The 16,232-nt window shown below is 40.6% G+C and overlaps 1 pseudogene; it reads right to left on the bottom strand.

Moving 5' to 3' along the window:
* The window catches only part of LOC129827970 (glycine receptor subunit beta-like), a 41,657-nt pseudogene that overhangs the window by 11,034 nt on the left and 14,391 nt on the right, over positions 1-16,232 (bottom strand).

Here is a 16,232-nt window from a genome sequence, read left to right as displayed (position 1 = left end):
ACGCAATTAAAAATTACAATGTATGGGTTTCATAATTTGATCACTTACAGTGCATTCGGAAATTATTCAGATTTTTTCCCTTTTTCCACACTTTGTTACATTACAGCCTTATTCTAAAATGGATTAAATACATGTTTTTCCTTATCAATCCACATAATACCCCATAATAACAAAGCAAAAACAGGTTTTTAAACATTTTAGCAAATGTATTACAAATAAAAACAGCAATACCTTATTTACATAAGTATTCAGACTCTTTGCTATGAGACTCGAAATTGAGCTCAGGTAAATCCTGTGATCGTTGCATTGATCATCCTTGAGATGTTTCTACAACTTGATGGGATTCCACCTGTGGTAAATTAAATTGATTGGACATGATTTGGAAAGGCACACACCTGTCTATAAGGCCCCACAGTTGATATATATCTACCTGGTCTCAAGGCATTAAGTATTATTCTGTACGTAAATCGAAGACTTAATTTAGTATGATATGTTAGGTTTGTATGTCATGCATTAATTTGTGGATGTCCAACACCCATTTTGTATGATATGTTGTGAATTAGAAAAACGTACAATATGTTACCAAATTTGCTAAACGTATGAGTGTGTTACGAATTCTAGCTAGGTCAGCTAGGTCGCTAGCATTAGCTAGCTGGCTAACGCTAGCTGGGTTAGGGGTTAATGTTGGGGTTAAGTTTAGGAGTGAGGTTTAAGGGTTATGGTTAGGGGAAGGGTTAGCTAACATGCTAACTAGTTGCTTAGTAACTAACAAGTATTAAATAGCTGAAAAGTTGGTGATTAGCTAAAGTGCTAAAGTTATCCATGATGAGATTTGAACTCGCAACTTTGTGTTCCTTGACGTTTGCGTTATGCGCCCACCCATCCACACTTTGCTTAAGTAACCATTTTTCTTATGTAACCATACCAAATGTAACACATCATACTAATTTAAGTGACGCATACAGTATTTGATACACTGCCGATTTTGCAGGTTTTCCAACTTACAAAGCATGTAGAGGTCAGTAATTTATCATAGGTACACTTCAACTGTGAGAAACAGAATCTAAAACACAAATCCAGAAAATCACATTGTATGATTTTTAAGTAATTAATTTGCATTTTATTGCATGACATAAGTATTTGATCACCTAACAACCAGTAAGAATTCCGTCTCTCACAGACCTGTTAGTTTTTCTTTAAGAAGCCCTCCTGTTCTCCACTCATTACCTGTATTAACTGCACCTGTTTGAACTCATTACCTGTATCAAGACACCTGTCCACAGACTCAATCAAACAGACTCCAACCTCTCCACAATGGCCAAGACCAGAGAGCTGTGTCAGGACATCAGGGATAAAATTGTAGACCTGCACAAGGCTGGGATGGGCTACAGGACAATAGGCAAACAGCTTGGTGATTAGGCAACAACTGTTGCCGCAATTATTCGAAAATGGAAGAAGTTCAAGATGACGGTCAAACACCCTCGGTCTGGGGCTCCATTCAAGATCTCACCTCGTGGGGCATCAATGATCATGAGGAAGGTGAGAGATCAGCCCAGCACTACACGGCAGGACCTGGTCAATGACCTGAAGAGAGCTGGGACCACAGTCTCAAAGAAAACCATTAGTAACACACTACGCCGTCATGGATTAAAATCCTGCAGCGCACACAAGGTCCCCCTGCTCAAGCCAGCGCATGTCCAGGCCCATCTGAAGTTTGCCAATGACCATCTGGATGATGGTCATGTGGTCTGATGAGACAAAAATAGAGCTTTTTGGTCTAAACTCCACTCGCCGTGTTTGGAGGAAGAAGAAGGATGAGTACAACCCCAAGAACACCATCCCAACCGTGAAGCATGGAGGTGGAAACATCATTCTTTGGGGATGCTTTTCTGCAAAGGGGACAGGACGACTGCACCGTATTGAGGGGAGGATGGATGGGGCCATGTATTGCGAGATCTTGGCCAACAACTTCCTTCCCTCAGTAAGAGCATTGAAGAAGGGTCGTGGCTGGGTCTTCCAGTATGACAACAACCCAAAACACACAGCCAGGGCAACTAAGGAGTGGCTCCATAAGAAGCATCTCAAGGTCCTGGAGTGGCCTAGCCAGTCTCCAGACCTGAACCCAATAGAAAATCTTTGGAAGGAGCTGAAAGTCCGTATTGCCCAGCGACAGCCCCGAAACCTGAAGGATCTGGAGAAGGTCTGTATGGAGGAGTGGGCCAAAATCCCTGCTGCAGTGTGTGCAAACCTGGTCAAGAACTACAGGAAACGTATGATCTCTGTAATTGCAAACAAAGGTTTCTGTACCAAATATTAAGTTCTGCTTTTCTGATGTATCAAATACTTATTTCATGCAATAAAATGCAAATTAATTACTTAAAAATCATACAATGTGATTTTCTGGATTTTTGTTTTAGATTCCGTCTCTCACAGTTGAAGTGTACCTATGATAAAAATTACAGACCTCTACATGCTTTGTAAGTAGAAAAACCTGCAAAATCAGCAGTGTTTCAAATACTTGTTCTCCCCACTGTATGTACATTTACTACAATATATCTAGTCTATGAGACTAGGCTGGCTATATTCATAACTTTTTGTTTTCACACCCTGTTTCCTGGCTACTTGCTCTACCTTTCCCTTCAATAGAGCTTGTATTTAGTATTTTATTAGGATCTCCATTAGCTTTTTTCCAAGGCAGATGCTATTCTTCCTGGGGTCCAAACAGATGTAGCTTGCCTGGGGAAATGGAACCAATGGAATAGTCACAGAAGTGCAAACTCCTGCCCTTCTGGCACTCAAACAGGCTCAATCAAACAAAGTATTTGAAAGAGAAGGAATCATACTTGAACCAGGCATTGAGGCCTGTAGGGGTTTCGGGAGGACAGACTGAGGTTGTTCACCCACCTCCAGTCTCACTGTGTGATCTTCATGCCATGTTAAGGGGGGGCTACCATAGAACAGGCTCCCACCGGTCACAGACAACGGTGATCTTTGTGTCTCACTGGTTCGTCACAACAATCCCATTAAAAAGGTCAGCCTCACTGCCAGCTGCGTTGCTCCCCTGTGTGAGTGTGCTGGGGTTGTGTTCAAACTGAGTGCTAACTGTATAGGCCTTTCGCTATTGGCGCTATGCTAGTCTCCAGTGACAATCGCTGCTTTGTTTTTAGTGTTAGCATTTTGGTACTCACACTGACAAGTGAGAAAAAGGCCTGGGTTTTAGTGCTTTAGCGAAGTGTGACCTGTCAGAATTTTAATACCTCCAGGCATTGAGCATGAGAGCAACTATATATTTCTTCCATGTGCAAGTGCAGGACAAGTGTAAAAAAACACCAATAAAGCTTTGGCCAAAGCTCGTTAGCTACATACAGTGATGCAGTGATGAGGATCGTATGGAATACTACGTTACGAGGCTACTCTTGAATTACTATTAAAATGTGGTTTGCTTTTTGGCGCCACGTGACTGCCGTAGCTTCAACTAAGTGGGTGCTTTAATTTGGTAAAAGTGAAGGAGTAAATCAAATCAAATTTTAGTCACATGCACCGAATATAACAGGTGTAGGTAGACCTTACAGTGAAATGCTTACTTACAAGCCCTTAACCAACAATGCAGTTTAAAAAGAAATACGGATAAGAATAAGAAATAATAACAAGTAATTAAAGAGCAGCAGTAAAATAACAATAACGAGACAATATACAGGGGGGTACAGGTACAGAGTCAGTGTGCGGGGGCACCGGTTAGTTGAGGTAATATGTACATGTAGGTAGAGTTATTAAAGTGACTATGCATAGATGATAACAACAGAGAGTAGCAGTGGTGTAAAAGAGGGGGAGAGGGGGGGGGGGGGGGCAATGCAAATAGTCTGGGTAGCCATTTGATTAGATGTTCAGCAGTCTTATGGCTTGGGGGTAGAAGCTGTTTAGCAGCCTCTTGGATCTAGACTTGGCGTTCTGGAACCGCTTGCCGTGTGGTGGCAGAGAGAACAGTCTATGACTAGGGTGTCTGGAGTCTTTGACAATTTTTAGGGCCTTCCTCTGACACCTCCTGGTATAGAGGTCCTGGATGGCAGGAAGCTTGGCCCCGTGATGTACTGGGCTGTTCGCACTACCCTCTGTAGTGCCTTGCGGTCGGAGGCCGAACAGTTGCCACACCAGGCAGTGATGCAACCTTCTGAGGATCTGAGGACCTATGCCAAGTCTTTTCAGTCTCCTGAGGGGAAATAGGTTTTTCGTGCTCTCTTCACAAGCTACGGATTCCATGAATTGCAGTTGCTGAGCTCAAACTTCATCTGAGTCCTACTATGGAGAAGCCACACAGGGTGGCAAGACACCTTGATGACACCGTGCTGCCTGCCCGCCCCTTGCTACAGAGACCATCTTTGGTTGCTCTCCCCCTTTGAACACCTCCCGCCGTTGACCACTCAAGCATGCACTTGCCTGACCCTCAACATTACCTTCTATCTCATGAGTGATATCGTTGTTTTTCTATATTGCTTGTCTTTTGTGTTCCTTTAAAGCAGTTTGAGATTTATTTAATGAATAGCGCTATAAAAGTTGAATAAATTATTATTATTAGCATTAGTATTGAGCCACGTAAATCATTTGAACTTACATTGAATAATTAATGAATAGATGAAAATGGAAAATCCAGAGCCTTACATTCTTAAGCCAAGCACATGTAGGTCTCTGACACTCCAATTTATGGCAAAGCTTAATCAGGAGACTGGAAGTTAATTGGTTCAAAGGATTTCTCACTGTGCAACCAAATGCAAGGGAGAGTCTGGCATAAGTACAATAAATTAGACCAATATGGTTTAATTCACATATTCCTTAAAAATAAAGGCAAATAGAGTAGGTAGTGTTATGTATAGGCATATAGGCCTAGAGTGAAATAGAGCCTGCATAGCAGTGTTTTATGGGCATTATTGGCTTGAAAGCTACATACAGTTCATATGAAAACCCATTTATACATATATGCATATTACAAGCAATCATGACTTATACCTGTAGTTAGCACAGTTTTCACAGATGCATGCATATGAGGAGCATACCTGTCCCTGCGTAGAATTTGGTGCAGTTGCCATACTCTATATCCTCCTGTTTGATATCAAACTGTGGCAGGGCGATCTCCTCCACCTGGACAGGGTCCCATGACCGCCACATAAACTGCAGGTCATCTGTTGTATAGCCAACTGTAGACACAGACAGACAAATGCACAGACACAGAAGCATCCACAGGCACGCGTACACAGGCAAACGCACGCACGTGCAAACACACCCACACACATCGTCGTCATCAACAACAGTTAATACTGTATATAAAACTCCATCCAGGCATGATTACACTATATCTCAAAGTTGTTTGAAGTACATTTTTCAATGAATAGTAATCACACTCTGCTAAGAAGATGCTTTTTCCAGTAGTCATTTTCAATTACTTACAAACATGAAATATAGGCAGATTTACATATCCTACAGATTTTACTAGTGTTTTTTTTAAAACCAGGCTAGTCATTTAAGAAAAAAATTCTTATTTACGATTACAGCCTGAGAAGTGGTGAAGGGCAAGTGCAGCTCTAAATAAATAAAACAGGACAGGGAAGAGACAACAGGAAAGACATCACAAGACATAAAACAGTACAGACAGTAACAACAATGCATACTAAAACAGTGACAAACTGGCTATAGATTAAACCAATTGGTCTCTAAATCGGGTTGAATGGCGGGAACCTGGTTACGGAGACTTACCACCGAAAACCACTCCCTTTCCCTGGGATAAATAACAGCGAGATAACTGGGCATTATAATCAATTATAGAAATGAAGAGCATGGGCGTGAAATGGAACTGTTAAATTATATGCAATGTCTAAATCTGGCTTATCTACAGCATCTGCATGATGAATCATCAGGGGGGGACAGACAGCACATCTCAGATTGGAGCGCAGTTCACAATGCATGTAGATCTATCACCATGGTAACTTTTTTCTTGTGACAGGTAAGCCTACATTTGCTGCAGCACAGTCTATAACAGGGTTATCCAACTGGTGGCCCGCGGGCTGAGTTTGGCCCGCGTGTGGTTTTATTTGGCCATTTTCATTGTTGTACATAAATTACTATAAAAACACCAGGATATTAGCTCCAAGTGATTTTAATTTAGGAAACTGTGTTCCCAAGTATTCCCACGCATAATACAGAAATATGTGACCGTATAGAAATAATAATAATTAATTATTTGATTTAGATAGAGCTTTAGAGCTATCAACTGATGTACTCAAAGCGCTTTACATAGGTGAGGAAAACTCACCTCATCCACCACCAATTTTGTGCCACACATCAGCCATCAGGTGGAGAGGTGAGGAGTAAAATACACTACCAGTCAAAAGTTTAAGAACAGCTACTCATTCAACGGTTTTTCATTATTTTTACTATTTTCTACATTGTAGAATAATAGTGAAGACATCAAAACTATGACACATATGGAATCATGTAGTAACCAAAAAAGTGTAAAACAAATCAAAATATATTTTATAATTGAAATTCTTCAAATAGCAACCCTTTGCCTTGATGACAGCTATGCACACTCTTGGCATTCTCTCAACCAGCTTTATGGAGGTACAGTGGTTGCACCACTAAAAGTTTTGCGATTATGCTGCGGGACTGAGAGGTCATTTGTGGTTTAGTACGGTACCCTGCGTCATTACTTCCTTGCTCCAGACCAGCCCAAGGGGGAGTTCGAGGACTGATTATGCTTTTGGGTCCCAAGGCCCTACTGTGTCTCTGTAGTACTGTAGCCTACTCCCGGCCAGTCACGTTGTACAGCGCCTTAGTGGCGCAGCAGTCTAAGTCACTGCATCACAGAGCACGCAATGTTGCTACAGATGCTGGTTCAATACCTGTGCCGGCCTAGACTGGGAGATCCATGAGATGACTGTAGGTTTATGGTTTCTCTCCCTCTAAAAACAAAAAAAAATTATTGAAAATAACAAACTGGCTTTATTCACAAATTGGTAACCATGTCTCACCCCATGTTCAAGAATGGCCTTTTTACTCGCTCATTTTACGTTATTTGAAAACAAACTCTCCAAAATATTGTTATTTTTAAAACAAATCGATTATTATTATAATTTGTATTATTATTATTATTATTAATTTAGAATTATATAAAAGCCCCTTGGATATTCTCACATATATATATTATTAACCCTGTTATTAGCAGGACAATATAAACTCATCAAAAAAAGAAATGTCCCTTTTTCAGGACCCTGTCTTTCAAAGATAATTTGTAAAAATCCAAATAACTTCACAGATCTTCATTGTAAAGGGTTTAAACACTGTTTCCCATGCTAGTTCAATGAACCATAAACAATTAATGAACATGCACATGTGGAACGGTCGTTAAGACACTAACAGCTTACAGACGGTAGGCAATTAAGGTCACAGTTATGAAAACGTAGGACACTAAAGAGGCCCAGGGTCCCTGCTCATCTGCGTGAACGTGCCTTAGGCATGCTGCAAGGAGGCATCAGGACTGCAGATCTGGCCAGGGCAGTAAATTGCAATGTCCATACTGTGAGACGCCTAAGATAGCACTACAGGGAGACAGGACAGACAGCTGATCGTCCTCGCAGTGGCAGACCACGTGTAACAAGGATCGGTACATTCTTACATCACACCTGCAGGTCAGGTACAGGATGGCAACAACTGCCTGAGTTACACCAGGAATGCACAATCCCTCCATCAGTGCTCAGACTGTCCGCAATAGGCTGAGAGAGGCTGGACTGAGGGCTTGTAGGCCTGTTGTAAGGCAGGTCCTCACCAGACATCACCGGGCAACAATGTCGCCTATGGGCACAAACCCACCGTCGCTGGATCAGACAAGACTGGCAAAAAGTGCTCTTCACTGACGAGTCAGGGTTTTGTCTCACCAGGGGTGATGGTCGGATTCGCATTTATTGTTGAAGAAATGAAAGTTACACTGAGGCCTGTACTCTGGAGCGGGATTCGATTTGGAGGTGGAGGGTCCGTCATGGTCTGGGGCAGTGTGTCACAGCATCATCGGACTGAGCTTGTTGTCATTACAGGCAATGTCAATGCTGTGGGTTACAGGGAAGACATCCTCCTCCCTCATGTGGTACCCTTCCTACAAGCTCATCCTGACATATCCCTCCAGCATGACAATGCCACCAGCCATACTGTTCGTTCTGTGTGTGATTTCCTGCAAGACAGGAATGTCAGTGTTCTGCCAAGACCAGCGAAGAGCCCGGATCTCAATCCCATTGAGCACATCTGGGACCTGTTGGATCGGACGGTGAGGGCTAGGGCCATTTCCCCCAGAAATGTAGATGTAATAATAATAATATGCATATTGTACGAGCAAGAATTGAGTACGAGGCCGTTTGAAATTGACACATTTTATCTGGCTACTCAATGCTGCCCCTTGCAGCCCAAACAGGTTAAACTTGCAGATGCCTTAGTTTAACCTGTTTGGGCTGCAAGGGGCAGGGGCATATTATTATTACTATTGGATAGAAAACACTCTCTAGTTTCTAAAACCATTTGAATTATTTCTCTGAGTGAAACAGAACTCATTGTGCAGCACATTTCCTGACCAGGAAGTGGAATGTCTGAAATCGATGCTCTGTTCTTCTTCCTGCCTATAAATGGGCACAAGACCTATTAGTATACATGCACGTCATACACCTTCCTCTGGGTGTCAAGAGGCTGTGAGAGAAGAAATGAGGTGATTATCTTGGTCTGAGATGGAACACATCATCTTGGAATGACGTGTCCACCATTTTCGGTACTCTGAAGAGCGCGAGCTGGACAGTGGGGTTGCCTTTTGTTTAGCTGCCGTAATAGGTGACTACAATCTCCGGCTTTGATTTTATTTGATACATGTCACCATATCATCGTAAAGTATGTTTTTTCAATATAGTTTCATCAGATTATTGAATTTTTTTCGGGAGTTTTGCCGTGTTCCGTTCTCTTCCGTTTGTTGACATGGAGAGTGTCGTGCCACCCGGCTAGCGCGCTTGCTAAATGAAGAGGGAAAGTTGCCGTTCTGAATCCAAACAACGACTGTTCTGGACATTCTGATGAAAGATCAGCAAAAGTAAGACCCATTTTATGATGTTATTTCATATATCTGTCGTAGTCGCCAGCGCCCAAGTGTTTCTGGCTATTGTGCTAAGCTAATATAACGCTAAAAAAAAATTCCACTGTAAAACACTTAATATATCGGAAATATTGGCTGGAATCACAAGATGCCTGTCTTTCAATTGCTGTACACTATGTATTTTTCAGAAATGTTTTATGATGAGTATTTAGTTATTTGGCGTTGGTGTCTGTAATTTTTCTGTCTGCTTTCGGTGCAATTTCTGACTGTAGCTGCAATGTAAACTATGATTTATACCTGAAATATGCACATTTTTCTAACAAAACATATGCTATACAATAAATATGTTATCAGACTGTCATCTGATGAAGTTGTTTCTTGGTTAGTGGCTATTTATATCTTTATTTGGTCGAATGTGATAGCTACTGATGGAGTAAAAAACTGATGGAGTAAAAAAAAGTGGTGTCTTTTGCTAACGTGGCTAGCTAATAGATTTACATATTGTGTCTTCCCTGTAAAACATTTTAAAAATCGGACATGTTGGCTTGATTCACAAGATGTGTACCTTTCATATGCTGTATTGGACTTGTTAATGTGTGAAAGTTAAATATTTAAAAAATATATATTTTGAATTTCGCGCCCTGCACTTTGAGCTGGCTGTTGTCATAAGTCTACCGACGTCGAGCTGCAGCCAAGTTAAGAGTGGGGTAACATCTCACAGCAAGAACTGGCAAATCTGGTGTACTTTATGCAGCTGGTGGCCACACCAGATACTGACTGTTACTTTTGATTTAAACCCCCCCCTTTGTTCAGGGACACATTATTCAATTTCTGTTTGTCACATGTCTGTGGAACTTGTTCAGTTTATGTCTCAGTTGTTGAATCTCGTTATGTTCATACAAATATTTCTACATGTTAAGTTTGCTGAAATTAAACGCAGTTGACAGTGAGAGGACATATCTTTTTTTGCTGAGTTTATATTGGTCATGGCTCATGAGTGGCACACAATGGGATTGCCTTGCAGTTCTCCAGCTGTATCCACTGAAATAGCGGTGGCCGCACGAGGTTCAAGGCACGAGGGTAGGGGGCACGGGATGGGCCGCAGAGCCGCAGCAGAAGACGGACCTAGCTCATGGGGAGGGAAGGAGGAAGAAGGGGGAGGGGGTAGACCCCCACCCCGCCCCACTGGGTAGCACAGAGCAACACTTTAAGGGCCATTGCACTAATAATGGCGCTGACTAGGGAAACGTTCCCGCTGTTCTTAGTGCCAGTCTTCATTTTCAAACTAAAACAAAACTAATAACTAATAATGGTGTGAAAAATGCCCCTTAGATATGAATTCGGAGGAAAAACAGGGCCCCGTGTGGCTCAGTTGGTAGAGCATGGCGCTTGCAACGCCAGGTTTGTGGGTTCGATTCCCACGGGGGGCCAGTATGAAGTATGAATGTATGTACTTGTAAGTCGCTCTGGATAAGAGCGTCTGCTAAATGACTTAAATGTAAATGTAAAAAATATTATTAAATATTAAAATCATTAGACCTCTCACTAAACGCGTCACTCACAAGTTGTACTTAAATCCGAATAGGATTTAATGAAAAATGACATGAAAAGCACACATTTGTAAATCCCAAACTCTAAAAGTAATTGGAAAGGTAGATATAAATTATTTGTGACCTTGTGGTCACAAAGAAAGTAAACAAGATGCTGTGTTTTTATTTACAGTAGTGATGGACAGCTGGTGCCATTTTGAAAACAGGTTTTCAAACACTTGTAGTCAGATTAGCAGGACAATAGACTCTTTATAGTCCGGCTACTGTAGGTGTGAAAGTCACACCTTTCCAGTACTTCTCACCCCGCCCCAAACTTCACCCTAACACACTTGCCATTCAAAAATGAGCTGTTTATCAAAAAAAATATGACATTGCGACCAAAGAGAACAGACGAAATGGACATCGTTTTCATCAAAAAAAATGTATATAGCCTATCAATGTGTAAGCAGACTGTGTAATAAAATGGAGAATTATATAAAGGTTAAATCAAAAAATAAAAATGATTGTGTACTAAAAATGTGAATGTATTTTTGCAGAGAATACAACCATGCCGACAACCATACGTGGAGACCAGTGGACAAAGGGCTGGACAACAAGCAACACCGAAAAAACCCCGCATGATTGCCAAGAAAGAGGTTCGTTACATTAGATTCTTAAAATGTGTATGCAGCATTTGTGTAGTCACATTTAATTCTTAACTTCTCTGGGATATGTGGGACGCTAGCGTTATATTATAATATAATTATTATTATATTAAGTTATATTACAGTTCGTAGAAACATGTCAAACGATGTATAGAATCAATCTTTAGGATGTTTTTATCATAAATCTTCAATAATGTTTCAACGGACAATTCCTTTGTCTTCAGAAATGAAAAGGAATGCAGTTATCTCACGTGCGCGAGCCTGACTGAGCTCATGGCATTCTGCCAGACCTCTGACTCAAACAGCTCTTATTCTCTCCCCTTTCACAGTAGAAGCCTGAAACAAGGTTCTAAAGACTGTTGACATCTAGTAGAAGCCGTAGGAAGTGCAATATGACCCCATAGACACTGTATATTGGATAGGCAATGACTTGAAAAACTACAAACCTCAGATTTCCCACTTCCTGGTTGGATTTTTCTCAGGTTTTTGCCTGCCATATCTGAGTTCTGTTATACTCACAGACATCATTCAAACAGTTTTAGAAACTTCAGAGTGTTTTCTATCCAAATCTATTATTTATATGCATATTCTAGCTTTTGTGCCTGAGTAGCAGGCAGTTTACTCTGGGCACCTTATTCATCCAAGCTACTCAATACTGCCCCCCAGTCCCAAATAAGTTTAATTGATCTACTGTTTCTATCATAGGTCACTGTAATAGATGGGGGCTCAGGGCGGTACCATTCTGCTCATCTGATGAAGCTGCAAATGGATCAGATTAAAACTTTGAAGACCGAGATCGAGTCATTGAAGGCTGACCAGCAGAAAGAGAAACATTATCTGAGGGCAGAGATACGGGCGACAGCTGATTCATTGGTCCAGAGCCAGGCGGAGAATGACGCGTTGAAGATGGCGAGGAACAAGATGGAGTCACAATCCATGCCAGGCACACCTGTGAGCTCTGGAACTCCACCTCCGACAGGCAGAGTCAACATACCTGGCGGGTTCATCAGGTCGTCGGTTCACCCTGAAATTTCCAGTCCTCTTCTGACAACAGAACTAGACCAACTGCTCACCAGGTACAGCAAGAGCCATCCGGACCGTTACGCTGTTCTGCTATAGCCTAATAAACAAATGCAGGTGGCTTATATCTTAAAAATGCTTTAAATGCTTTATTATCCAAATGTAAAAGCATACACTGTACATTACTGTATTTCTTCATCAGCATCTTTATGCTTTCGTTAATAAAATACTGAAAAAAATACTCTTTCAAAATGCCAATGTTTATTCAGTTATGGATCCATAGCGAATTAATAAGGGAATAAAGACCAATGAATTACAGAAATATTGGAACAAAGTTGTCTAATGAAGGTAAACAAATGGTTGCTTACTGGAAAATACTCTTTCAAAACCCACACGGTCACGTTGTACAGCGCCATTATGGCTATTAGCAGGTAGCTGGACAATAGACTTGCTTAGAAGAAAGTTAGGGGGAGAATTCTATCATCAAATGTATTTCTTAGTTAGGTTGGCTGTATCACAACAGGCCATGATTGGTTGAAATTTCAGTTTAATCCAACAGAAAAGACAAAACAAATAAAACCAAAACATAAAAAAATATTATTATTATTATTATGTACCGCATCCGACCTTGATTGGGAGTCCCAATGGGCGGCGCACAATTGGCCCAGCGTTTCTCTCCCTCTAAAAACAGAAATACATGTTTTGGCCCTTACAAATATTATTTTACTCTTTATTCAGATTACAATCGCTCACTTCCATAAAAGAAAAGAAAAAAAACAAAATAACCTCCAAAATATTGTTATATATTATCTTATATTAAAAGTTGTGTAGGTCTTATTTATTTAAAGAGCATGTTGAAATTAGAAGCAATAGGATTTAAAGCAATAGCCTACAACTATTTCAGCACCGTTTCGCGCAACTCTGAGACAAGCATGGGGACTGATTTTGATAAATCAATTCGATTTTTATTTTTACTGAATCTCCATTTGGGTATTGGTTAGACTACAATTATAGTGTAGACATGTTATGCTCTTAGTGTAACCTTTATTTAACTAGGCAAGTCAGTGAAGAAAAAAATCTTATTTACAAGGACAGCCTACTCCTTCCTCCCCATCGGGGAATTGAACCCCGGTCTCCTGCGTGCCCACACGACACAGGGATTCTTTAGCTGAATAGCCCAGGACTGTAGCCTACTCCCGACCGTCACATTGTACAGTGCCATATTTTTAATTCCAACCTTATTTATTTAAAAAGCATATTGAAGTTAGAAGCAATAGGATTTGAAGCAATAACTATTTCAGCATTGTTACACACTGCTATGAAACAAGCATGAGGACTGGTCTTGATAAATCAATTAGATTTTTATTTTCACTGAATCTCCATTTGGGTATTGGTTACACTACAATTAGGGCGTGGACATTTTATGCCCCTTAGATATTAAGGGGTTTTGTGTTTATTAGGGTTTTGTTTTTCTTGGAATAGAAACACCATAATATTAATCAAATGAATTAAGCTAAATTTCTTAAAATAAATGCCATACAAAAAAAAAATATATATTTAAAATTCTCTAGTAATGCCATTATTGAAGACTATCAAATGCTTCTCAAAGATGCCCTCTGGTGGTCAAACTAGCACGAACTTGCATTAATGGTAAAAATGGCTGACAATTAAATAACGTGCCATAGAAATCTGCAGCAGCCCGCAAGGTGTGCTGCAGTATGACAAAACTTTTAAAGGAGGAACCACTGTAGTCACCTGGAACACATTTCAATTAACAGGTGTGCCTTCTTAAATGAGTTTGAGCCAATCAGTTTGAGCCAAGGTGTTGTGACAAGCTGTGTGTGTGTGTGGAGGGGGGGATAGATAGCCCTATTAAGTAAAATACCAAATCCATATTATGGCAAAAACAGCTCAAATAAGCAAAGACAAACGACAGTCCATTATTACTTTAAGACATGATCAGTCAATACGTACAATTTCAAGAACTTTGAACGTTTCTTCAAGTGCAGTCGCAAAACCTTCAAGCGCTATGATGAAACTGGCTCTCATGAGGACCGCCACAGGAATGGAAGACCCAGAGTTACCTCTGCTGCAGAGAATACGTTCATTAGAGTTACTAGCCTCATAAATTGCAGCCCAAATAAATGCTTCGAAGATTTCAAGTAAGAGACACATCTCAACATCAACTGTTTAGAGGAGACCGTGTGAATCAGGCCTTCATGGTCAAATTGCTGCAAAGAAACCAGTACTAAAGAACACAAATAAGAAAAAGTAACTTGCTGGGGCCAAGATACATGCGCAATGGACATTAGACCGGTTGAAATTTGTCCTTTGGTCTGGAGTACAAATTTGACATTTTTGGTTCCAACCGCCGTGTCTTTGTGAGACGTGGTTTGGGTGAACGGATGATCTCTGCATGTGGATTTCCCACCGTAAAGCATGGAAGAGACGGTGTTATGGTGACGGGGTGCTTTGCTGGGGACACTGTCTGATTTATTTAGAATTCAAGGCACACTTAACCAGCATGGCTATACACAGCATTCTGCAGCGATACGCCATCCCATCTGGTTTGGGCTTAGTAGGACTATCATTTGTTTTTCAAAAGGACAATAACCCAACACACATCCACTGCATAAGAGCTATTTGACCATGAAGGAGAGTGATGGAGTGCTGCATCAGATGACCTGGCCTCCACAATCCCCCTACATCAACCAAATTGAGATGTTTGGGATGAGTCGGACTGCATAGTGAAAGAAAAGAAAATCTTGCTTGTTTGTAGGTGACCAAATACTTATTTTCCACCATAATTTGCAAATAAATTCATTAAAAATCCTACAATGTGATTTTCTGGATTTTTTTTTCTCATTTTGTCTGTCATAGTTGAAGTGTACCTATGATGACAATTACAGGCCTCTCTCATCTTTTTAAGTGGGAGAACTTGCACAATTGGTGGTTGACTAAATACTTTTTTTGCCCCACTGTATAGCCCTATATATCGATGTCCTAGCCTACCTCTTTCAGGTAATACATTCAATTCAGTATTAGCCTTATATTTATCTAATTAATGATGGGTTATGCATAATAAGCTTAACTGATAGCCTCTGTCTCTTGAGCAATATGCATGCACCTGTGCTCCGCTGGCCTCTCTCCTTAAAAAACGCTCCTTAGCTCTTGGAGTCCCATGCAGGAAAAGCTAGACTAGAGTAGCGTGCTGGACATTTTTAGCATTTCTTATACCAAAAGACTATTCAAAGAGATGCGCAAGCTCTTGTTTGCTGAATGTTAAAAACAGCAGCCAATAGAAATCACAGGTGCTTTGAGAGAAGAGCGAACATGCGATGGCTTTAGGCTATAGCGTTTTTTTTATTCAGACCCATAACTATTGAACCTTCGTGAAGAGAAGTTAAAGCCTTCTCCATCTAATTCTAGTCCTATAATATTCACGGATGTTGTTGGAATGATGAAGATAAGAACAACGGACCTTATTTCATTTAACTGTTGAAAGCAAGGAAGGAATGAAGCAATAATTTAAAAAAGAGCCTACTAGGCTAATAACATTAAGGGAAATATTATGAAAGGTATATATGTCAGCCTACTAATTATACAAATAGGCCCTATTATATTTCAAAATTAAAATAAAATTTGCTAACCTATACTTGTAACTATGTAGGCTGCATGTGCTGTACCAGAATCCCATGTTCTTTCTCTCCATGCTTTGTCATGGTTTGAACAATGTGCATAATTCCAGTCCATATAATACAATATAGTACAGTAATACAGTTCACACTGAAAAAGATTAGCCTACTGGAGCTACAGTAGTTTCATTTATTTACACAAGAGAGCATATAGCCAGCTACATCTATGGGCTTTTATGTTTTTCTGTTGTGCGTAATTTGCAGTAGCCTA

The sequence above is a fragment of the Salvelinus fontinalis genome, chromosome 29 (genome assembly GCF_029448725.1).
Source record: "Salvelinus fontinalis isolate EN_2023a chromosome 29, ASM2944872v1, whole genome shotgun sequence".
NCBI classification, from domain to species: Eukaryota; Metazoa; Chordata; class Actinopteri; order Salmoniformes; family Salmonidae; genus Salvelinus; species Salvelinus fontinalis.
This window is presented reverse-complemented; position numbering and strand designations above follow the sequence as displayed.